The sequence below is a fragment of the Strix uralensis genome, chromosome 2, assembly GCF_047716275.1.
Source record: "Strix uralensis isolate ZFMK-TIS-50842 chromosome 2, bStrUra1, whole genome shotgun sequence".
Classification (NCBI taxonomy): Eukaryota; Metazoa; Chordata; class Aves; order Strigiformes; family Strigidae; genus Strix; species Strix uralensis.
The window spans coordinates 94294913-94319271 of record NC_133973.1 but is presented as its reverse complement, the minus strand read 5'-3'; the positions used below and the strand labels follow the sequence as shown (position 1 = coordinate 94319271).

The 24359-nt window shown below is 36.8% G+C and overlaps 1 protein-coding gene across 2 annotated transcripts in view; it reads right to left on the bottom strand.

Annotated features, from left to right (window-relative positions):
* The window catches only part of KLHL1 (kelch like family member 1), a 263122-nt gene that overhangs the window by 217769 nt on the left and 20994 nt on the right, over positions 1-24359 (bottom strand). The window lies entirely within an intron of this gene.

The following is a 24359-nucleotide window of genomic DNA, read 5'->3' as shown; positions in this document are numbered from 1 at the left end:
ATCTGCCTATCAGGAAAAGGTGCTTATTGTCCTAATGTTTTGAATACATACACACCTTACTCATGGTATAGTACTTATGCTTACATACCAAACCATCAGCTATTGTGCTGTTGGAACCACATGTAACAGAACAGTACATTTATGTTACATTTTAAGATTAGCTTTGCACCTTAAATCAATTCCAGTTCACGCTGTTGAATTCCTAACCCCAAATTATAATACTCTCTAGTTTAGAGCTTTAAACCCTTTAAACCTAAGAGACGCAGAAACAGAGCCAATATAGCCTTCTCATCAAGCTCTATTATGCTGTCCAAATGGATAGTAATTCACAGATGAAACATGGCATATGAAATGACCCCTAATGATCTTAACAGCTGTTTGTTGCCATGCCCTGACAACTGCTGAAACAAACATAAATTTACCCTTTTTCTTTACTCCTGAAACTACTGTCTCTGCAGTGACTTACCTTTTATTTAAATTTTGCAACTGTGCACAAGAAGACAGGCCAATTCACCCACAAAACTACAGATTAGCAGATTTTAAGAATCAAGGTAGCAGATATCGTAACCTCTTATCAGTTCATCCTTGATTAGTTGAAGCTGGGAAGAAAATAATGCCAGGTAAAATCTGCATTAGGGTGAACAAAATCCAAAGGATATAAGCCTAATTTAGAGTTTATTGCAATCACAGATATTACGAGATGCCTAACAGTGTCTATTAATTCCAGAAATGAAATTAATACAGTGCACATAATTCTCCTATAGGTGGAGTAGTAAAAGATAAAAACCTTTCTTGTTTCATAACAGCTAAGGAACCGGAGGCTGGGACACCTAATCAAGACAGCCGGGAATACCAATGGAAGGAATGAGACTAAATTTCCTTATATTGTATGACTGGGAAAGGCTCCCTCATGGCTGCAGACTAGCACAAACATAAAACAGAGATGAAGAGACACATACCCATTCTGGAGTTATTCATCTGCTTATTTGCCTTTGGGAAGAGTAACATCTCTTAATGGCTCAGGGTATGAGGAATCTGTTCAGACAGTGGGAAATCTAGGTCCTCTACCCAGAACCCTGGGTTCTGTACATATAGTTATCCAGTCCAGGAAAGCTTTTTATCCATTTGGATGGAAGCCCTCTCTAGACACCATTGACTATGCTTTACCATGTAACTGAAATGGGTAAGTTATGGCTTTAGAGAAGATCAGGTAGGAGAAAGAATTTCAGTTAGTGGCTAGACACTTTCTTAAGCTTGAAATTTAGCAGTATGCATAAGTGATGTTACATGTATCTGAATGAAAACACAACAGCATCTGTTCTGTGGAATGATCGTATACTGCTTTCCATAATTCTTCTACTTTATAAATGGACAAAGATCATAAAGCTTATTTCAGTGTACTTCACATTTGCTCACTATACATTTCCAAACCATAATCACTTGAAAGACTGTCTTGAGTCAACATAAATTCTCCTTCCTAGACATATTGTTGAAGATTTCTAAATTAAACTATTATTACAGTGCATTTTCACGAACTCTGCCCTCACATTTTGTCTTGAGATTTTAATGTATACAATGCCAAGCTTACTGTTGGCAGAAAACAAAAAATAATGACAATAAGATGGTTTTTGGGATGCTTCATTTCAAGACCAAGGACCTGAAACAGTGTGCCTTTTCCCCCCCTCCCGCACCACTTTTAAGCTTTGTAGAAATAAGGACTTAGCCATCAGCTGACTGGGTTAATTTTCCCTAAGCTTTTGAATTGTTTTTAACAGGTATTTGTTTTGCACATTCATTTTATGTATATTGATGAGCTGTACATTCTAAAGGATTCAAGGCTGTATTCACAATTAATGTCTGAAAGCTCTTTAAGCTGTTCCGTATCATCTTGTCAATAGCAGACATATCTTTGATGGAAACAATTAATCCAACTCCTTTTACAAATGTTGGAAAGACACTTTTATTGTTCAATATACTGAACATATTTAAATGTATTTTAATTCCTTTAACCACAGACACTTTTTTTCCCAATTATTTTTCTTCAAATCTATTTGCCCTTCAGCAGATATGGCTTTAGTATTTACTTTTCAGCACAGCTGAAACATATCTTTTTAAAAAAAAAGAAAAAAAACCTACCTCAAATTACTTGCTTAGTACTATGGAATTAACTATTTCAAAATATTAAGATTCCTTGGCAGAATGTAAATAATTCAAAGTTCTGTTTTAAAACATCAGTGGATACTCTAGAAAAGCAAAACAGTTTTATTTTGGCATAAATGTTGAATCACATGGTTTAGCAGAAGAGCTGTATCTCTTCATGATCATGATCACCCTCAGGGTGTCTGACTTCATGCCTTTATGAAGCACTCTTGTTCAGATTGAGCTAAACACTGCTCTTTGGAGCAGGTGAGGTTTGAGCAGTGTTCCCCATTGATTGAAATGTGCCTTTTTTAAATCAAAAAACAGTTTTGCAATCCAAACAATAAACCAAAACAAAACCCCAAACCCTAGTTTTTTTAAACAAAGAAACCCTTTAGCAAAGGAGACAAAAATTTAGGTGAAGGGGTTATAAACAGCCAACTCAAGCATCTCTCTCAGTCTAACACATTACTTTATTCCTCAGTAATTCTACCCACCCTCTCAATATTCTTCCAATGTCTTTTGGTGAGTCTTGAGTTGATCTGTCTTGTTTCTCCAATATGAGCAAGGAAGCAATTCATGTTGCACCAGTTTTTCCTTTTCTTGCTTGCTTTTGTTTGGGGCAAACATTAATTAGACAAATTCATACAACAGACAGCCAAAAAGCATTTTTAAGTGTACAGCACTTAAAAATTATGAAAGAGTATCCTTCAGTTATGTTTAATCACTGACTTCAGTTCCACGGGTACCAGACTTTCATTCTCTGTCATATTTGAAAATTACTGTATTTTGCTGATTTGTTTATATGTTATAAAGAGTACTGACAAATTTGAATAAGTAAAAGATGACCGAATGCAATTTAAACTGGTAACTTTATGGTGAGAAATTGCTTTTGGCTGCATAATGACTTTTTCAGTGTTAAGTCTTTTATCAGAATAATTAATTCTTTCACCAGTACTTCACAGAAATCATGATGTCACCACACTATGGATTCAAGTTCTCCCTCTCTTTAAAACAAGTTTTAGCAGATCAGCTGGAGAAGAAACAAGAATACCTAACTGAATCTACACATCAATATTCATAGCTGTATCCTAGGGAAATAATATATGAAAAGAAGGATCTATCAGTTTGCCCCTGCTTTTTACATAACTAACCTTTTCAAGTCATTTTTTACCTGAGTTGTTTGGGTTTTTTTAGTAATAGTATAGCTTACCAAAATGTAAAGAGTTTACAAAGATGCAGAATTACATTTTTTTGCCATAATTGTTACATCAAAAACTATTCTCAAAGAGCCAGATATCACTTACTATTAGAATAATACCACCCTTGAAGCATAATACAAAGAAAATGAGAATATTTTTATATTACAGATCATGTCAAAGCTTTGAGATTAAGTGACTTGTTCTCAAAATCACATTGCAAGTTTGAGGTAAAGCCAAAAACTGAACTTAAATTTCCTGTGTATTAATACAGTGTTTCAATGACAGAACCATCCTTTCTTTTCATCTAAATCTCGTATTTCACAAAGCTAACTATAACCAAGTAAGAATAAATAAGCCTAGCTAAAACTTTTTCTACAGTCACTAAAGTATACCCTTTAAAGTACAGCAGCTTGAGACCCATAGTTTTCATAAGAAATACGGTCTCCCAGTAAATTAATAACAAGAATCAGAGATAAGTATAAATTGTCCTCTCTCTATTTTTTCTTCCCTCCCTTTCCACATTCCTTTGTTTGTCTGGAGACAAGGCAGAATTAGATAATATTAACAAACCTCAGAGCTCATACCTCTACCAGTCAGTATAATTATGTTATTTAAGGGGTGCTGCTTAAAAAACTTCCTGGCTTCCTGTAAAAGACTGCAGGTCAACAGTGACAGAGGGAAGGGGGGGGGTGGGGGGGGCAATGCAAAAAGCATGTGATTTTTTCACAGTGTTTCCTCCCACACTTAATACATTTTATGGTATTACAAATACAATTTACTTTCAATATACATGGAATATGTTGCATCACAAGCACAAAACCAAAACAACCAAATTGTTGCCACATTACTCAAAGAAAGGAATAAATGAAAAAAAATACTATTGTCTCCAAAACATTTATTAATCCACACCTTCTGTAGCTAATATGCACATTTGTCAGGAGCTTCTGAGCTGGTTGATTATTCCTCCTTCATTATGCCTCCTTGAATGTGTTCAAGAGTCCAAACTGCTACCAATATCCCTGGAAGAAACTGTCTACTAAGTCAAAGGTACAGTAGGGTGCCATTAAATACATATTTACCAACATGCCTGAGAGCAACAGAGGCAGAAACAGCCCCACCATACATGAAGTATGCAGCCATGCGTATATGACTGCATTACATGATGCAGAAGGGCCCAATGCAGCAGCCTAGGACTGAATTCACCACAGTTACCTGGAAAAACACACAGAAGAGCGCCATTGACTTTAGTAGAAAAGCCCACATGCTTCAAATGAGTAGTATTCCTACGTATTTTGCTTGATCAGAAAGGATTACGGATCTACAAGACAACTCAAATCTCAGTCCTGAAACCCAGAAAGTTAGAAATCATATGTTTAGCAAGGTAATGCTTTTGCCTTAATTGAAGACTAGGGTAGCAGAAGAAAATGCTTTCCCGTGTGCATATATCTGGATGATTATCAGATCCTTTGTCAATCTTCTCCTTCACTAAAAAAAAATAAATTACCCTGTTTATTAACTTTCTCTGAAGCAGAATTACTAGATGATTCTTTTTTTCCTACAGTTTTCTGCTTTGTTTTGTTTTGCTTTCTAATCCATCAAAGTGGATACCAGCATAAGACATGTAGTTCTTGTGATTGTTTCATCATTGCCACGTATTTACTTTGTTTCTATTTTATTAGTTAATCTTTTCTTCTTTCTGCATTCAAAAATTGTTGACCCTCTCTTTAAATTATTTTTATCTTCCAGGATGCTATTTCCTATCTTATGAATCTATTTTATAATCTTAGCAGATATACACGGATACCTTGTAATAGCTTGTATTCAAAAGATTCCCTTTGCGTTATCCCATTACTAGCAGTAATGCTGACTTATTTGCATCACTGGGTAATTATTATGTAAGATTCATAATTTCCAAATCATTTGCAGATTACATCAAGAAATTATTTATATATTTTCTTTAAGACCAGTAATATATTTATGCATGTTACAAGCATAAAGTCTAGAGCAGCTAAAATTAATGAAATAAATGTAAATCTTATTTCATTTATCCAGTAAAAAAATCCTATTTTCTTTTTAATTAGAATCTTATGAAAGACTAATATAAAACCTTACAGGTGTCAAAACATATTAGTGTGTTATAAGACTGTAACCATCTCTTGCTTTTACCAAAGATAATAAATTGATTTGATGAGACTTATCTTCCATAAAGCTATTTTGTTTTGCATTAATTCATTTATAGTGCTTACTATATCAACTTTTCTATTATTTTCTTAGGATTAATGTGAGGCTAGTTAGCCTGTAGCATTCTTTTCAAATATTAGAAGAAACAAACTTTTCCTTAGACCACTGGATCTTCCAAAACATTCTGATTTTTTGTTAGACTAATTCAAAGATTTGTTCAAGGAGTTCAAGTTCACTTTTAATAAACGTGTATATTACTAATATGTCTGCTATCTATTATTTACTTTTAATAGTTCATGATTAACATCCTCATGAATTAAAACCAGACCAGGAAACATTTCAGTGAAAGAAAACTTACAAGTGCACCATTTCAGACATAAGATTGTTGATTTTCAGTATGCAATACTGAGTTCTACTGTTAGCAAACTACATTACTTCCGTATTTTTACAAGAATGTCTCCTTTTTTTCCTTAATCTTTCTCAGAATTTTTCATGGATATCTTTAAGCTCTGTTATATGCCTGCAGCTCTCGACTGCAGTTTTCTAGTCTCTGACTATATCTAAACTGAAGGATCCACAAGCACCTTTCAGGACCATTTCCATGGGGGAATGAAAACTGGAAGGCAACATTCTTACTTCTAATGTCTACGGAGACTGGTGGTCAAATAGGCTTGAGCTGAGTTTCCTGAGTTATTGCTGATTTTGCAGGCATGCAGGAATATAGTTCATATTTGAAAACAGTTGAATAGGAAATTTATTTGTTTTAAAAGGAAAACTGCACTACTGTCCATATTGTAGCCTTGTCTCCAGTCCTGTCTCTAGCCTCGTCTACTTTTGCTTCTGATCCCCTGGAGGGACCCTGGCCCTGGCTCATTGCTTACCATGCTGGGGATGTCAACAGTCCCAGTTACCAGCCCTGGGCCTGGTCTGCTGTGCTCAGATACTGTAGGGCTGTACCCCATCAGTGGGGGCACTGTCCATGCTGCGGTCACCCTTAGCTCCCTGTTCACCTTCCCATAGGGAGCAATCCCTGATCTCCATTCTCCCAAAAATAGCAGATACACCTTCACAGTAAGATCCTTTGTGAAGACCCATTTATAAAGTTAAGTAAGGTAAGAATTTTAATATAACCCATCAGTTGTTTTCTGTTTGAGTTGAAAGATAGCTCTATAAAGATGTTCTGTAAAGTTTATTTTTATCTTCTTCTTCCCATTCTACTCTCCCCTGTTCTCTGTTGCTGTTTCATAGGGAACTTCATACACTTAAATTATGTTTTGACCATGAGAAATAACTACTCTGGATGAAATGGCAACTCAAAACTGGAGCTTGTTCTCCAGAGCTTGTTCTCATCATGTCCTGTGAGCTTATTCTCATTACCTTTCTATAGGAAAATCTCAGTGGTGGGGATTAGAAAGGGAATAGACATGAGGAGGGCCTTTCAGGAGAATTTCTCATTTCTGATTAGAGAGAGGGATGAAAGACTTTGCAACTAATTAATTTGATCAGGACAAGCAGTAGCATAAATTACTTATGACTATCTACATTTGTTAATATGATCAAGTTATAAAATGATAACTTATTTTAAAACAAAACTGCATTTATGCTACATGAAACTGAGTTTCTGGTTGAGATCTGCATTCTTAACTGGTGACCAACAGCCAGCACAGATCTAACAACAGCAGCAACAGCAAAAATACAGGCTTGCTCAACTGCGGTTGATTTTTTCAGAAAAATATTTTAAGGTTCTGTAAAGTTCATTGCTGGCTACATATAATTATATGGGCTTTTTTTTTCTTCTGATACATTTGGCCACAGTTAAGCTGTAGTTGCAATGGCCTACTTACCAGTGGCCAAAATAACAATAAATAGAAGACTTTGAAGTACCAGTTCATTAACTACAGTTATGGCAGGAATCATCCTGATTCCTGAGAAAATATGCTGAACTGAGGAAAAAGTTGATCCAGAGATTGATTGTTTACTTAGCTATCTAACTGTATCTCAACAAGGAGAAACCTATATGCTTATTAAAGGACTGCTTCTTGCAAAGATTTTAGAGATGTGGATTAAGAAAAAACAAACAAAAAGCCCCTCTGATGTTAACAAAGCTGAAAAATATCAATAAATGAGAAAAGGTAACTACAGAAATTCAGTATACTCTCGATAAATATGTTCCATCATCACTTGCTTTATGGAATGAGAGAACAGATGAGCAGAGGAATAAATTTAGGCTCAAAATTACAGCAGAAGTTTTTCACTTTATGGTAAATAGCTTGGTTACATAGAGTGCTCTGAACTCCTAAAAAAACCCCTAATTCCAGGGCTTTTTTCCTTCTTTAAAAATAATCCATAACAGTACAGACTTCATCCAGATGTAGATAACGATTTTTGTCAAGATGGTTTGCACTGCACTTGCACTGCAAGGCTATCTCTGTATCACACTTGTGTGTACATATATATATATATGCATATGTGCAGAACTGCACATTAAATTTGGAGAGATGGTAGAATTTTAAGGTGATTTTAGGACTGTACAAATTTTGAAGGAGAATGCATTTTTCCTTCTTGAGCTTCTATGTGGAAGTATCTTAGCTTGACAATAACAGTACTACATATTTTTCTGTCACTTCATTCCATCCCATCTGGTTCCAATGCCTGCGTCCTGCTCAGTAAGGTGAGCTCTTCCTTCTTTTCATGCAGTTAATGTCAAGCACACATAGAAACCCAGTGTTACTGAAGAGAACAATTGAGTAGCACCTTGAAATCCGGAGAAGCAGACAGTAAGGCAGGCAGCAAGGTGCGCCTGCAGGGCAGATGCCGACTTGTCAGAACTGAAGATGGTGAATAAAAATAATGATAGCTGTGAGTTTGACACCTGTGGATGAGTTCTTGTGCAATGTTCACAGCACCAACTAACTGAACTAGTATGTAACAAAAGCTGGGATGTGGAGATGAGAAAAGACATGGAGCAGAGGGAGGCTGCTATTGTGATCTCAAAACAAGCTACAGTAAGATACTAATTTGTTTTGCGAATCCTGTTCCCTTATTTTTTCACACACTGCATTCCTGCAGCGCATTTCTTTTTGTAATGATACTATCAGTAAACAACAATTCTAAATTGACCTGAGATTACTGAGGAGACATATACACACATTAGCTGCACACCAGGGGGTACTACTTTAGAAGTACAGCACTCACAATGTCCTTGGACAGCAGGTTGTGAAGCCTAATAGAAGGCACGAGTAGAGTAAACGAGTCATAGCAGGTTGCTTAGGAGACCTGGCATCAGCTTGCTGGGGGGAGCTGAGGACTTTATATCTTTCAAAAAACATTGGTACCAAGACAGTAGTTGTACACAGATGCCATTTATGAACACGTCAGGCTAGTTTAACTGCACACCAAATAGTCTGACAAATTCAGAACGGGGGTGACAGGGGTGACACTCCTCTTTCTGGTGTTCCTGCTGCACTCTGTGACTGTAAACTACATGAGGGAGGGAAGGAGCATTCCTCAGGTGTCAGTCAGAGGGGTTCTGGTGAACAGTCCAAGTGCTAATCATTTGGATGCATTTGGCCAAGCAGGGGACATGAGATATGCTCATTATATTAACTGTAGTGGGAAGATATATGATTCTGATATAGGGGACAAGGAGCTAAATTGTAGTGTAAATAATTCTTCTATTTTCCTATTTGCTATTGCTCCTAAAAGATTCTATAGATATATTAGCACTTCTTTTCCTGCTTCTTATTTCCCTAGATTCCCACACTAACAATGGAAAGGTATAGGCAGTCTAGCTACAACTATGTAATTGTAATTTAGAAGGGAGAAACTATATGCTTATTAAAGTGCTGCTTGAATATTCCTTCCTATTAGCGTTTGAAAGATGTGAATACATAATATACAAACGTTACTAAAGCTGAAAAGCATCTTGAGCCAAAAAAGCCAACTACAACCATTCAGTGCCTTATTACTGATAACAAAGAGCTGACCTAATTCATACTGCCATCTACATTCAGCATGTCACTTAATTATTCAGATGCTAGTTACCAAAAATGGTGTAAAGGTGAAAAAACAGAAACATGCAGTCACAGCTTTCCAAGCACTGTACAGCTTGGTGACCTGCTACTCTCCTGAAATAGCAAAAGTGCCAATACCATAGCACCACCATAGCAAAACTCAGAAGTTACCATCATGACTATTGCAAGTGTAAGACTGGGACAACTTTCTTTTTTTTTCCCCCATGGACTTTAGCAATGTTCAGATGATTTCTAACCAAAAAATGAACTGGAGAAGTGGATTATTCTGGGGGAATTTTAGGTTTCCATGAGGAGAAACCAAAAGGAAATAATTTTAACTGATCAGATTGCATTCCATACTGTATTTCACATTATCTCTGAAGATACCTGTGGGCCACTGAGTCCACACTAAGTTTTATAGGACGAACACTGGTAAATTAAGTATTTCTACAGTGTGAGTTTAGCTGTTTTGTTCCAGGAGCTAGCCATCATCAGCATGGGCAAGTCTGTGCTAATAATATACCTGAACGGAGGATGTAAAGAGGATGGAAACAGCCCAGTGACAGGACCAGAAGGCAGAGAACACAAACTGAAACACAGGAGGTTCCTCCTGAACATCAAGAAACACTTTTTCACTGTGAGAGTGACTGAGCACTGGCACAGGTTGTCAGGGATATTGTGGAGTCTCTGTCCTTGAAGACAGTCAAAAGCCATCTGGACATGGTTCTGGGCAACCAGCTCTAGGTGGCCCAACTTGAGCAGAGTATTGGACCAATTGACCTCCAGAGGTCCCTTCCAACTTCAGTCATACTGTAATTCTGTGAAGCCCATCTACACCAGCTGTTCCAGAAACAGAGAACGTTCTGTGGGGAAAAGACCAAGACTACCTGTAGGTGATAACCTGCTTGGAGCCACAAAGAAAAACCTTTGAATACTAACAGAGGTACTCCAGCTCTCTAGGTCTTTCTGTGCTTCCTTTTCCTCTGGAATTTCACAAAGGAAATTCAAGAGAACAGGAAGAAGAACTAAGCAGAGAATGACGTAAATACTAAAATGGAGTAAAACATGAAAAAATATTTAACCATCTGCCTAGTCAGAATTAAGCGCATCTAGAAAATTACTGAAAGATGTCTAACTAATTATCAAAACACAAAACTGTTCAGTGAATGAGATTCAGAGATATCTATGATAATCTTTTCCACTACTTAACTATGTCTCTAGCTAAACATGTTCCCAAAAGGCAGTACATATCATAGAATCATAGAATCACAGAATGGTTTGGAATGGAAGGAACTTTAAAGATCACCCAGTGCCAACCCCCTGCCATGGGCAGGGACACTTTCCACTAGATCCGGTTGCTCAAAGCCCCATCCAACCTGGTCTCGAACACTTCCAGGGAGGGGGCATCTACCACCTCTCTGGGCAACCTGTTCCAGTGACTCACCACCCTCACAGTAAAGAATTTCTTCCTTATATGTAATCTAAATCTGCCCTCTTTCAGTTTAAAACCATTACTCCTCATCTTATCACTATACTCCATGAGAAAGAGTCCCTCCCCATCTTTCCTGTAGGACCCTTCCAAGTACTGGAAGGCCTCTATAAGGTCTTCCTGGAGCCTTCTCTTCTCTAGGTTGAACAACCCCAGCTTACTCAGCCTGCCCTCACAGGGGAGGTGCTCCAGCCCCCTGATCATCTTCGTGCCCTCCTCTGGACTTGCTCAAGCAGATCTATGTCCTTCTTATGCTGGAGGCCCTAGAGCTGGACACAGCACTCCAGGTGGAGTCTCATGAGAACGAAGTGTAGGGGTGGAGAATCACCTCCCTCAACCTGCTAGCCACACTTGATGCAGCCCAGGATACAGCTGGTTTTCTGGGCTGCAAGTGCACATTGATGGCTCATAGTTCCATCCAATAACACTCTCAAATCCTTCTCTGCAGGGCTGCTCTCAATCCACTCATCACCCAGCCTGTATTTGTGCATGGGATTGCCTCAACCTATGTGCAGGACCTTGCACTTGGCCTTCTTGAACTCCATAAGCTTTTACAGGCCCACCTCTCAAGCCTGTCAAGGGCCCTCTAGATGGCATCCCTTCCCTCCAGCGTGTCAACCACATCACACAGCTTGTGACAAACTTGCTGAGAGTGCACTCAATTCCACTGTCCATGTCTCCAACAAAGATGTTAAACAGCACTGGTCCCAATACCAGCTCCTACAGTATGCCACTCGTCACTGGTCTCCACTTGGACATTGAGCTGTTGACCGCAACTCTTTGAGTGTGACCATCCAGACAATTCCTTATCCACTGGGTAGTCCATCCCCCAAATCCATGCCTGTTCAATTTAGAGATAAGGATGTTGTGTGGGACAGTGTCAAAAGCTTTTCACAAGTCCAGACAGATGATATCAGTTACTCTTCCCTTATCTACCACTGCTGTAACACTGTCATAGACGTAACACCAAATTTGTCAGGCACAATTTGCCTTCAGTGAAGCTATGTTGGCTGTCACCAATCACCTCCTCTTTTCCATGTGCCCTAGCATAGTTTCCAGGTGGATCCACTCCATGATCTTGCAGGTCACAGAGGTGAGACTGACTGGCCTGTAGTTCCCCAGGTGTCCCTTTTTTTCCTTTTTAAAAATGGGGACTATGTTTCCCCTTTTCCAGGCAGTGGGAACTTCACTGGACTGCCACGACTTCTCAAATATGATGAATAGTGGCTAAGCCACTTCATGTGTCAGTTCCCTCAGGACTCGCGGATACAACTCCTTAGGTCCCATGGACTTGTGCACCTTCAGGTTCCTTACATGGTCTCAAACCTACAGCGGGTGGTTCTTCATTCTCCCACACCCTGCCTTTGCCTTCTGCAACTTGGGCAGTGTGACTGAAGCACTTGCCAGTGAAGATTGAGGCAAAACTGTCATTGAGTACTTCAGCCTTCTCCATAGACCAAGTAACCAGGTCTCCCGTTTCCTTCCAGAGAGGGTCCACATTTTCCCTAGTCTTCTTTTTATCACCAATGTACCCATAGACGCTTTTCTTGTTGTCCATGACATCCCTGACCAGATTCAATTTAGGACTTTGGCCTTCCTAACCTGATCCCTGGCTGCTTGGACAGTTTCTCCGTATTCCTCCCAGTCTACCTGTCCTTGCTTCCACCCTCTGTAGGCTTCCTTTTTGTGTTTGAGCTTGTCCAGGAGCTCCGTGTTAATCCATGCAGACCTCCCGGTGGTCTTGCCTGACTTCCTCTTTGGTGGGATGCACTGTTCCTGAGCTTGGAGGAAGTGAATCTTGAATATTAAACAGCTTTCTTGGGCCCCTCTTACCTCCTGGACTTTATCCCATGTTACTCTGCCAAGCAGATCCCTGAAGAGGCCAAAGTCTGCTCTCATGAAGTCCAGGGTAATGAGATTGCTGCGCACCCTCCTTGCTGCCCTAAGGATCTTGAACTCGACCATTTCATGGCCACTGCAGTCAGTCTCAGCTGGTCAAAATTTCTGTTCTTAGCCACAGATACTATAAATCTGAAATAGCTCATGCTTTGTTGCAAGAGGAATAAGTTAATTCAAATTACTTTACATTTGCTGTGGGATATACCCATCTGTGATTATTAAAGCAGTATCTATGGGTAATTTGCTTGTGTGTCTGAGCCTTGTGTTTCAACATCTAGATTTCAAATTATTTTCCTTTTCCTTTTTTGTCCTAAATGCTCCAAGATCAATGTGAGCTCAGAGTTAGGTTTGCAAACATTTTTGGAAGACTTTTGTCATTCACCTTCAGATTGTATGCATATGGCGTTTATTGTATTATTCAAGCAATTAAAACAGTGAACGAAACTTGCTGCAGGACATAACTGTATTAAATGTTCTTCCAGCTTAACAATAAGCCTTTAATAACTATTCTATGAGTGATTTTTAGGCACTCTATGAATGAGTTAGGCACTCACCAGTGGCTGGTTATACCTCCATCATATGTCATTAGTTCATTTATAAATGTGGTTAAGTACTAAAAGCTTTCCTAAGTTTTAATTCATTGGGACAGTCAATCTAACAGAGACATGATTAGACATTATTTATTCTTGACCTATTGATGATAGGAGGATAGGTTTTATCTCTTGATCCCCATGCTATATGATTGGTGTTTATTTATTTAGCATAGAGGTACCTCAGTGAAATTCTGTGTATGTGCTCTATGTGATTCAAGTTAATGTAATGGTCTGTTCTGGATTTAATTGCTATAAATCCACCCCTTCTTTACTGCTTTCAAACTCCTGATGTAAGAGACAGCACTCCTTTCAAGCAATGTCCCATTCAATGAATGTCCCATTAACTAAACCTTCGTAGTCCAGTGTCTCATGAAAGTGAAAGGATCCCACCAAAATTGTGTTTCTTATATTTGCAATCTCAAGGCATCTTAAGTGAATATATAGCATGAATAATATACAGTATAGCCTCCTTCAAATAACTGAAAGAAAATTCTTTCATTCAGGTTGGAGTGACTAATTTAAGATGAAGAACTTAGACCATAGCAAAAATTAATTCATGTCTTTGCTCTGTGGCCACAAAACTTCATAAAAGATTTCAGAGTATAGGCAAGAACATAAGAAATAGAAATAGACCTGATACTTGAATGTTAAATATTTGCAAGAATATTTTTTTTTTCTTTTCACCATCATCAGTAACAACTTGTCTTTCTCTGTTGAAACATTGTACTCAAGTCTGGTAATTAGCTTGGACTTCTGTCACTATAGTCGTGCTATGTGGGTGTAAATAAGAATATAACATGGTCCATACCTTTTTTTTTTCCCAAAAAGAAACTGCAGTAGTCAGAACCAAATTACAGTACAGTCCATCTCTTTGATTTTCTTTTAATTATTAGCAACAGAGGCTGCTGTATGTGTGTATTAACTAAGGAATGAGAATTTTGTATCATGAGCAATTATGTTACCCTATTATACTTTTTAAAATAGAGAAATTATTAAAACATGTAATGCTACACTCAGGATTATGAAAGGTATGATCTTTTCTACAGTACATTTGTTCACTAAGTAAACACAAGATACATTTGTACATTTAAAATTAGTCCTCGCTGACAAAAGTCTTTGCGTCTTGAACATAAAGATGTCACTTTATGGAATTCTTTATACTATATCAGTTCAGCTTCCCACATACAGGCATCCTGAAGCAATTTAAGACACTCTCACATATCTTGTCTTGTCTTCACCAAAGCATGGTCCCCTCCAGATCCAGTGTAGTATCTGTCAACCCCATGGACATATCTTAGACATCTTAGGGCATGTCAAATGACATTAGATATCTATGCATGGGGAACTGAACTAAGATATTACTGGAGTCTAGACAACTATTCATCTGGATATTTACAGGAATTTACTTTAGCAATGAGATGACTAGCTCACTGGATGCCTTAACTGTTTTTTCTTCTGACAACAATTGCTAGACCACATTGGAGCATATACATTACAGGCACTGAAGTAAAGTAAAATGAATCCCAGTTTAAAGTCTGCTCCTGAAAAGCCTGTAGAAAGATTTAAAAATACATAAAGAAGGAACTGGAGTAGGTATTGTTTTGACCATTAAATGAAAAATAAATACTTGGTTTTATATTCCTTAACAGTTACGTTGCTACAGCTTACTCTTAATAATATCTTTAATAAAATTAACAAACAAGAACAGTATTGAAGAGGATCAGAACATGTATCCAGCTATGCAACAGGAATTACAAATGATGAAATACAATCTCAGAGCTCTGTATTTGTGTAAAGCCTGCAAAAAGGAATTCCACATTTCATCCACTAAGGAAACTGCTGAGTATAGGCTTTATAGCAGACCCATATAGAGTAATCAATGGATAAATATTCCCTTAACTGATCACATCTCAAGAATGTTCTTTAAGACAAATCTCTGCTGAAGCGGAAAGGGTCCCACCAAAGCTGCTAAGTGGGAGTAACACAACTGTCATGCTCAACAGTTACTTCCATATAGTTGGTAGATGGTGGCATACAAACCATCAGCTGTCTCTTATAACAAGCACACAGCAATATTATGATTTCCCATGCATCACTTTGTGGGAGTGATACATAAATGAATATTTTTAAAGTATAACCTCTGTATCAGAAGCACAGAGCTGATTCTCTTACTTAAAAAATAACATGAAATAAAAGAATAGCAATAGAAGTTTTTTATTCTGCTCAATGAAATATTAGTAATGCTATTTTTAAGTCACTTAATAGAGATGTTTGATGTACTTAGATGTATCTATGCCAGCATGCCAAATCAAGCTAAGGTGTAGCTGGTTAAGTACAACAGTGTGCAATTCTCACTTAATGCTCAAAGATAAGAAGCTTAGTTACAAATTTTATTGTAAGGAGGTATCTGCAATACTTGTTGATTAATTGATCAATAATCCTTAAGGCAAACAAAAGAGTAAGAGGGAAGGGAGAGTTCATTTGTCTCAATCCATGAATACCACATTTTAAGAAATAAATGGATAGCCCTTGTTCAAGGATTTCCAGTATGTGGCAGTTTAGATTTACTAAGTTCAGATTTATTAACTCAGTAATATTTAAGCCTACATAAACCTGTTCTCTGGTTTAAAAGTACTTAATTTTTGCCAGTCCATCTTTATACAAGAAATAACTGTTGCAACATTTCAGTACATCTCCAAAGAATGACTTTTTAGAGTGTCACGCTTTAGAATGCTTTACATATGCTCATGCGTAAGGACATCAGTTTGCTTTTACATACTTTTTCCATTGACATTAAGCACACTGACTCAGCTTATTCTAGTATTATGCTAAGAATAAATGGATCATAATGGATGACAGTTTTGCAGCACTGAACCCATATGCACGCAGAACACTCAGTTAAATGTGGCTGACACACCAAAGTTGTTCAGTTGAAATAGTAGAAAAATACATGATTGTTTCTGAATTTCTAAAACCTCATGCATTTTTCAAAAAGGTATTTGAAATCCTAAAAGTAGCAATCTCATTGAAGGTCAGCAGATTTATGCTCCTAAATTAGAAGGTAAAAATCTATACCTGTTTGCATTTTTGTCCATAACAAAAATTAAACTGTTTGCAAATGCCATTTAATCTGCCTGATATTGAACTTGCACCTTCTTTTAATGCTTATGTTATAGGTTAATCTGGAGGTAGAACAGAGGGAAGATGAGAAGAAAAGCCTACAAGGTACTTTTTACCACAGTAAATCCAATTTTCTGGAATAATCTTGGACTCACCAAAGTATGCAACTACACTTCTTTTAAGCAGGATTCCACATGGCCTAATAGTGACCTGAGAGTAATGGCTCAGCATGGAGCAGATTTTGAAGTGTCTGCTGGGAGTGATTTCTCAGTCTTCCCAGATCTCCATAAATGGAGGTTGATTGTCTACTTTTTACACCACTACAATATGTTCCCCTATTTTTCTCTTGCCTCCCTTGAAGGAGTCAGAATCCTGAAGGTGCTAATGAGGAAAGGCTCAACTCATCACACTGAATTAGTTGCATGTAATGGACCTAAAGTGAGACAGATTACCTGGAAATACTTTTCGTTTCCTAGTACCATTATGGGAAGTTCTTGTACTTCCCATCTTTATGCCTCAACTAGATGCCTAAAGATAGGTGTACTTAGTCAAGGCTAACATAGTGGGGAGAGGCACATAGGTAGGAAACATCTTTTGCCCTCATTCCCTAATTAGCAGAATGAAGAATGCCAACATTGCTTTTAGACCCCAAATTCACATATACATTTTACCTTATTGACAACATTAAAACTACTGATAACTTTTAACAGCTTCTACACTTTTTTGGGATAAGGATCTCAAGCTGTATATTTATGAGCTTTCTCTGGTAAAACCTTGTTTTTGTTTTGTTTACAGAGCAGTCTGAACATTAGTATCCTGGAAACTATGCTAGGGCACATGGAAAATGAGGAGGTGATAGGTGACAGCCAGCATGGCTTCACTAAGTGCAAATTGTACCTGACAAATTTGGTGCTGTGTCTCCAACAGGTTTACAGCGCTGGTGAATAAAGGAAGAGCAACTGACATCTTCTACCTGGATTTGTGCAAAGCATTTGACACTGTCCCACACAACATCCTTGTCTCTAAATTGAACAGGCACGGATTTGAGGGATGGACTACCCAGTGGATAAGAAATTGTCTGGATGGTCACACTCAAAGAGTTGCGGTCAACAGCTCAATGTCCAAGTGGAGACCAGTGACGAGTGGTGTTCTGTAGGAGCTGGTATTGGGACCAGTGCTGTTTAACATCTTTGTTGGAGACATGGACAGTGGAATTGAGTGCACTCTCAGCAAGTTTGCCACAAGCTGTGTGGTGTGGTTGACACGCTGGAGGGAAGGGATGCCATCTAGAGGGCCCTTGACAGGCTTGAGAGGTGGGCCTGTAAAAGCTTATGGAGTTCAAGAAGGCCAAGTGCAAGGTCCTGCACATAGGTTGAGGCAATCCCATGCACAAATACAGGCTGGGTGATGAGTGGATTGAGAGCAGCCCTGCAGAGAAGGATTTGAGAGTGTTATTGGATGGAAAACTGACTATGAGCCATCAATGTGCACTTGCAGCCCAGAAAACCAGCTGTATCCTGGGCTGCATCAAGTGTGGCTAGCAGGTTGAGGGAGGTGATTCTCCACCCCTACACTTCGTTCTCATGAGACTCCACCTGGAGTGCTGTGTCCAGCTCTAGGGCCTCCAGCATAAGAAGGACATAGATCTGCTTGAGCAAGTCCAGAGGAGGGCACGAAGATGATCAGGGGGCTGGAGCACCTCCCCTGTGAGGACAGGCTGAGTAAGCTGGGGTTGTTCAACCTAGAGAAGAGAAGGCTCCAGGAAGACCTTATAGAGGCCTTCCAGTACTTGGAAGGGTCCTACAGGAAAGATGGGGAGGGACTCTTTCTCATGGAGTATAGTGATAAGATGAGGAGTAATGGTTTTAAACTGAAAGAGGGCAGATTTAGATTACATATAAGGAAGAAATTCTTTACTGTGAGGGTGGTGAATCACTGGAACAGGTTGCCCAGAGAGGTGGTAGATGCCCCCTCCCTGGAAGTGTTCGAGACCAGGTTGGATGGGGCTTTGAGCAACCGGATCTAGTGGAAGGTGTCCCTGCCCATGGCAGGGGTGTTGGAACAAAATGATCTTTAAGGTCCCTTCCAATCCAAATCTTTCTATGATTTTATGATGTTATGATCTATTAAAATTTAAGCAATCAAATATTTGTTCACTTTTTAACACTCCTGTTCCATAGAGCTTTCATGAAAGAAGAGGACTGTTGTTTTCAATTCTGTTTGGCTCAATGGTCTGAAGTTGCAAGTTAAATTTTACTTACTACCTTTATGGCAAAAACAAAAACATTACTGCTTTTTTGTAAGTATCTCATTTAGAAAGAATAATAGATAGGTGTTGGTTTTTTCCTGTGTATTGGTGAAGAGTAACTGATATTAAGATATTATTAATGTAAGCTCTTACTAAGGGAAACAAATACTTTCTTAGTTAAATTGTTTGGACTTAAACATTAAGTTTTCAGGAAGGTTTTTCCTTAATGAAGCCTCAGATTTTGGAAAGAGGGCAAACACAGCACTTTTCTGTCTCCTGATTTATTTTCAGTGATGGATTTGAAAGGTATGTGTAGTTAATATTAATACCAAATGAATATTATTAGGGAGAAAGAAGATAAGTTTTACTTATGTGGAATTCACTGCTTCTGAGTATGTCCAAAACACAAGAACATCTGTAGACTACAGACGATTATAGAAATTACTTTTCTTTTTTTAAATAATTTGAAGTTAAGAAACAAAATTAGGTTATATTCGCTTCAGACATCTGAAGTATGTTTGTTTATGCAGTGCAGAACAGTGTGGTGCAGACCTATCCAATTTAATATTGTTTAAGTCGCTATTAACCACTCGTATTTTTTTAAACTAAGGAGCACTGGGTACACTGAGAAATCATTGAATAATTGGGCAAGAATAAATATATCTTTGAAAGGAGATTTACATCAGTCAAACCATTGTTTCCCAGAGACCTACAGTCACTGCTCTCCTGGGTACTCCTGTATGTCTCCATTGTCTCATTGTTTTCTTAAAAATTTCAGATTTCTCCAATTAATATAGTATAAATAATTTCTTTAAATTAAAATAAAAAATAGAAAAAATAATTAAAAAACTAGAACTATTGTAAATGTTTATCAGATTGAAGTCAAACTGGCACTTTTGATATCATTGCTTGACTGGTTTAAATTCATAAAATAATACCTGTCTAAGAGTCAAAACAATTAGTGTGTTATTTCCAAACATCCTAATTTATTATTTAATTTATACTAAAAGTATTCAAAATGTCATATATTTTATATGATGAGCGATAGAAATATTCTTAAGTATTTTCATATGTTCAGTACAACATGTTGATATCAAGTACTGCACAACAACAAAAAAATAAAAATATTTTCTAATATTTTAGATATATATCTCTTTTAAAAACCAAGTATTTTAACATATTAAGCTATTTTGAAATAAAAGTGCATATGCTCTATTTTGAAATAAGTAAGGTGTTGTAGAGATGAATTCTTAATTCAAAATTTTACAAGACATGAGGGACTTTTTGCATTGAATGCAATAGTCTTTTTATCAATTATAGAAAGAGTTTACAGTATTATTGCATTGCATAATTTAAAAAAGTAGTTTTGACTCTAACCAATTCATTTTTTTCAAGTTATGGGTTATGGGATGTAGTTGAACTTTCAGGTATTCTCCACAGGACTGGATGGGGCTATTCAATCTCCTTTTCAACAGCCTTCCAGTCCTCTATTCCCTTTCAGTGGAAGGAGGATCACTAGTGGACAGAAGTGAACATTTATTGTAGCAGCCTCCAAGGCTATTTTCCATCCACAGTTTCCACACATAGAGCGAAAAGTATGATCTGACCATATATACACATATGCATGTAGATATATATACATACATATATGTATAGTACTAACCTAGAAAAATTATCTATATTAATAAGATTGCCTGTGCTTGAATACATGCTTTATGTAAACTGTCTGCAATAAGTTAGTGTGAATTTTTCCTAGTAGATGCATTTAGAAGTGAGCAGGAAATGAGTTGTGATTATATAATTGCTTAATTATGGTTTTAATCTGTCCATTATGTTTATGAAGACCTTTACAATACCTTAGTCAGCACAAATAATTTTTAAATAACTATAAAGAATAAAGGTAAGCTTTCATAAATAATTCAGAGATTCCTTCAAATTTTCTTAAATAAGAAATTAAATTAAAATGTAGGGCCTTGCTTTTTATTTAAGGGGAGTATTTAAGTTTGATTTGGCTAAAATTCACAGAAAAATCTTGGTCACAGAATTCATTAGCAGCTTAACTCACCATCATATTACAAGTTCTTATAATTCTGCAATTGTTTATCAGTTGCTGTATTATACAAACATGGACATCAAAACATTAATAATCAAACTAGTTGAACTGATCTCTTCAAAAGGGAGAATCTTTTTCTCATACTGTTTTCCTGCATTTCTAAGAAAAAATTAGAAGCTTCCAGAAGACTCAAGAGCCAATATTGCTAAATAGTAGTATCTATCAGAATTCTGACATTAAAGCAGATTTCCTTCTGTTAAGTAACCTACAAGTTAAATAAATAAAAACCAAAAACGAACAAACAAACAAGAATAAAAAAACCCAGAGTGTTTAGACACCCAATCTAGTCAGTAAGAGGCACACATATGTTCTGACTGCATGTCCCGGGCTTGGACTTTCACCTGAACTTTGGCATTTATATTAGGCGACAGTATACGTCAGTAGACTTTTCATGCAGAGAATAACCAAACGCTGAGAACATTTAAATGGCATTTAAATTACTCTTGTTTTTCTCTCTTCTGCTCCTCCTTTCTAAAAGATGCTTTGTTATGTATGAGTAATGTAAAATCATGGGGAAGATAATCCTTTCCTTTTGTAAATAAATGGTAAAACTTCATTAGCCCAAATGAGCTTCACTGAGCATCAGATGAACTGTATGTGAGATGTCACAGTATCTCCTTGTACTAACAAAAGCAGAAAGCCATTTGCTGAGCTTTTAACAATTGCTAAACATCTGATAACAGAAATTAAATACAACTAATATAATTATGTATTTTTACAAAAAAATGAATCTTTGGATCTACTTACTAAAACTCAAGTCTCTCACGTTGCCTTGTATACTGACTATGATTGACAGAAAAGTAAAAAAAAAAAATCTTCCTTCCCATTCTATTTTTTTATTCTTATTATGAACTGTTATTTTTTGATGCATTTAAAAAAGCCTGACAGAATGAAGGTAAGAACTGAACAACCTTTCAGTTTTATGTGCTTGGATGTCTGTTACATTTTGGTTTCAGACTCATTTGAAATACAGATAGCTCTAGCAAAGAACAAGAAATTGATAACAGAAATATTGTAATAGCACACACTGGAAGAATGAATCATACCTGAAAAAAAATATGCATTTATTAGTTTTTTTTAAAATACAGAAAATCCTATGCTTCACTTAGTTTTGTTGTGGGTTTTTTTTAATGTATCCTATCTCATTTTCTATTTACAACAGAGTTCAGTCACAGAGGAACACATGTAGGTTATCTGACCAGATGTCTTCTTTTTACTAGAAACAAAATCTGACAGTAGTCACAAAATAAAATTGCTAAAATAAAAGGTTCTGCAATAAATTTATGAAATAGAAAATAATAAATTGTCTGGATAATTTGTTATACACCCACTAATTCTCTAAGAAATACACAGCAAACTGATGAAGTCTTAGTTCTGTATATAAGGTGTTACTTAGATCGCCTTTGGTATTAGAATAATGGACAGAAGACATTGTCTGAATTCTATTACAGAGAAATTGATATAAAAATAACATAAGGAACATTATTCATATACACTTGAATACATAAGATACATTTGGAAGTCTCAAACTGGCTTCCATGGAAGAAATCCTGCCCTTACAAGTTTTAGTTGAGTCATTTGAAGGAATCAGCAAGCATGTGAATAAAATATGAGCAATATGTACTCTGTTTTACAATAAAACCTTTGTTAAGCTCTGCCATCAAAGCCTCTGAAAGAACCTATCATGTTTTAAAGGAAGAGAAAGACTTTTAATGAATTAGTAACTAGCTAAAACACAGAAAAAGGATTGGAGTGGTCATTTTTCATAATGAAGAGACCTCTAACAGAGGCATCTTTGTATAATCTGTGTTGCTGGGTTTGTTATTAACTATTTACCCAAGAAAAATGAGTATGTAAAATTGTTTCTTTACATTACTAAGGACAATCAAATCTAACCTGATCATAGAGGTATAAGAAAGATCTCACTTTTTTGAATGATTGAGTAATAGATTTTAATGTTAATAAAAGTAGATTAAATTTAGTGTTGATAACTGCAGATTTAAGGAGACTGGAAAAAGAATGCCCACACATGAAAAATAATAGGCTCTAAATCGGCTACTACCACTTAGAAGAAAACTCAGGATTCATTGTGGATTTTTCTTTTTTTTAAGAAATCCAGTAAAGCATTTGATAGTCTTTCCCTCTGTTAACATATGTTAGCAGCCACTTCCTAGGTCAGATGCTAGGATCTTTGATCTGGCAGCAGGTTTTTGTCTAACTTCTCAAAAAAGGTGATGTGATAGTGATTTAATTTAAATCCTCTTTATTTTAACATTCCCATTTTACTTTATTAATAAAGATTATTCTTTTCTTAAAAATGTAGGATAAAGGTACATTTTTTTTCTGAGAGTTTTTCAGTATCTTTGTTCTGTGAGAATGGAAAATTAATCTCTTTGTGGGTCTAAGTGTGCTCTATAATGCATAACATACCACCACACTGATTGTATTTAAAAGATTTCTCATAATCATCTCTTGAATCACATGCCATAGATTTAAGACAATGCAGAGCAGATGCCTTGGCGAGCATCTTATGCCTTGTTCTGTCTTTCTTGCATTGTGTATTCCTTTAGTAAGTCAGTTATTGGCAATAACTTTCAACTCCACTCCTTCCAGGTGTAAAATGAAGAGACAATTTTATATAATTTTATTTAATCAAACCTTCTGAAAGTCCCCGTGAAGATTTGTATGTAATGACATTAGAAACAGATCTTTATAAAGAAAAACTAGTACACAGAAGCTGTGCCGGGTTCCAGCAATCTGGGCAACTTTAGCCTCCATGGAAAACTCACACTAGAGACTTTATGAATACTCTTAAACAGGAAGACAATTTGTGGTTGTCCGATTTACTTGTGAGAAAAATTGGTAGCATAGTTCCTGCAAAGGCGATACTCTTTTATTCTTCAGTATAGCACAGTATACACTGCAGATATTATGTGGACTTAATAGGAAAGATCGACTTGAGTCATTTGTCATGACCAGCAATTTTATTATGTTTTCAGTTTATAAACTAGTGTTTTCATGAGGCAATGACAGCGATACAGCTCAATGCTGTGGAATGAGAAGAAAAAGGAGAAAAGGGGTGAGAGAAAGGAAGAAAGAAGGAAAGACCATTTGGGGAGCTGTTTCCTTTATTCTTAATACAACTCCTTTACATTAATGCTTGCCACAACTTGCATTGTCAGTGGAAAGGTGAACTGTATTTCACACTGTTGTAAATTACAGAACAACTGGAGAATGGAGAGGAAGCAAAGAAAAGACAGATTGAAACAAATTTCAGTCCTTGAAGCTATTTATGAGTTGAGGATGGGACACAGAAACACTGGATAGCCATCAATCATACTAGTTAGGCAAGATTTTATTAA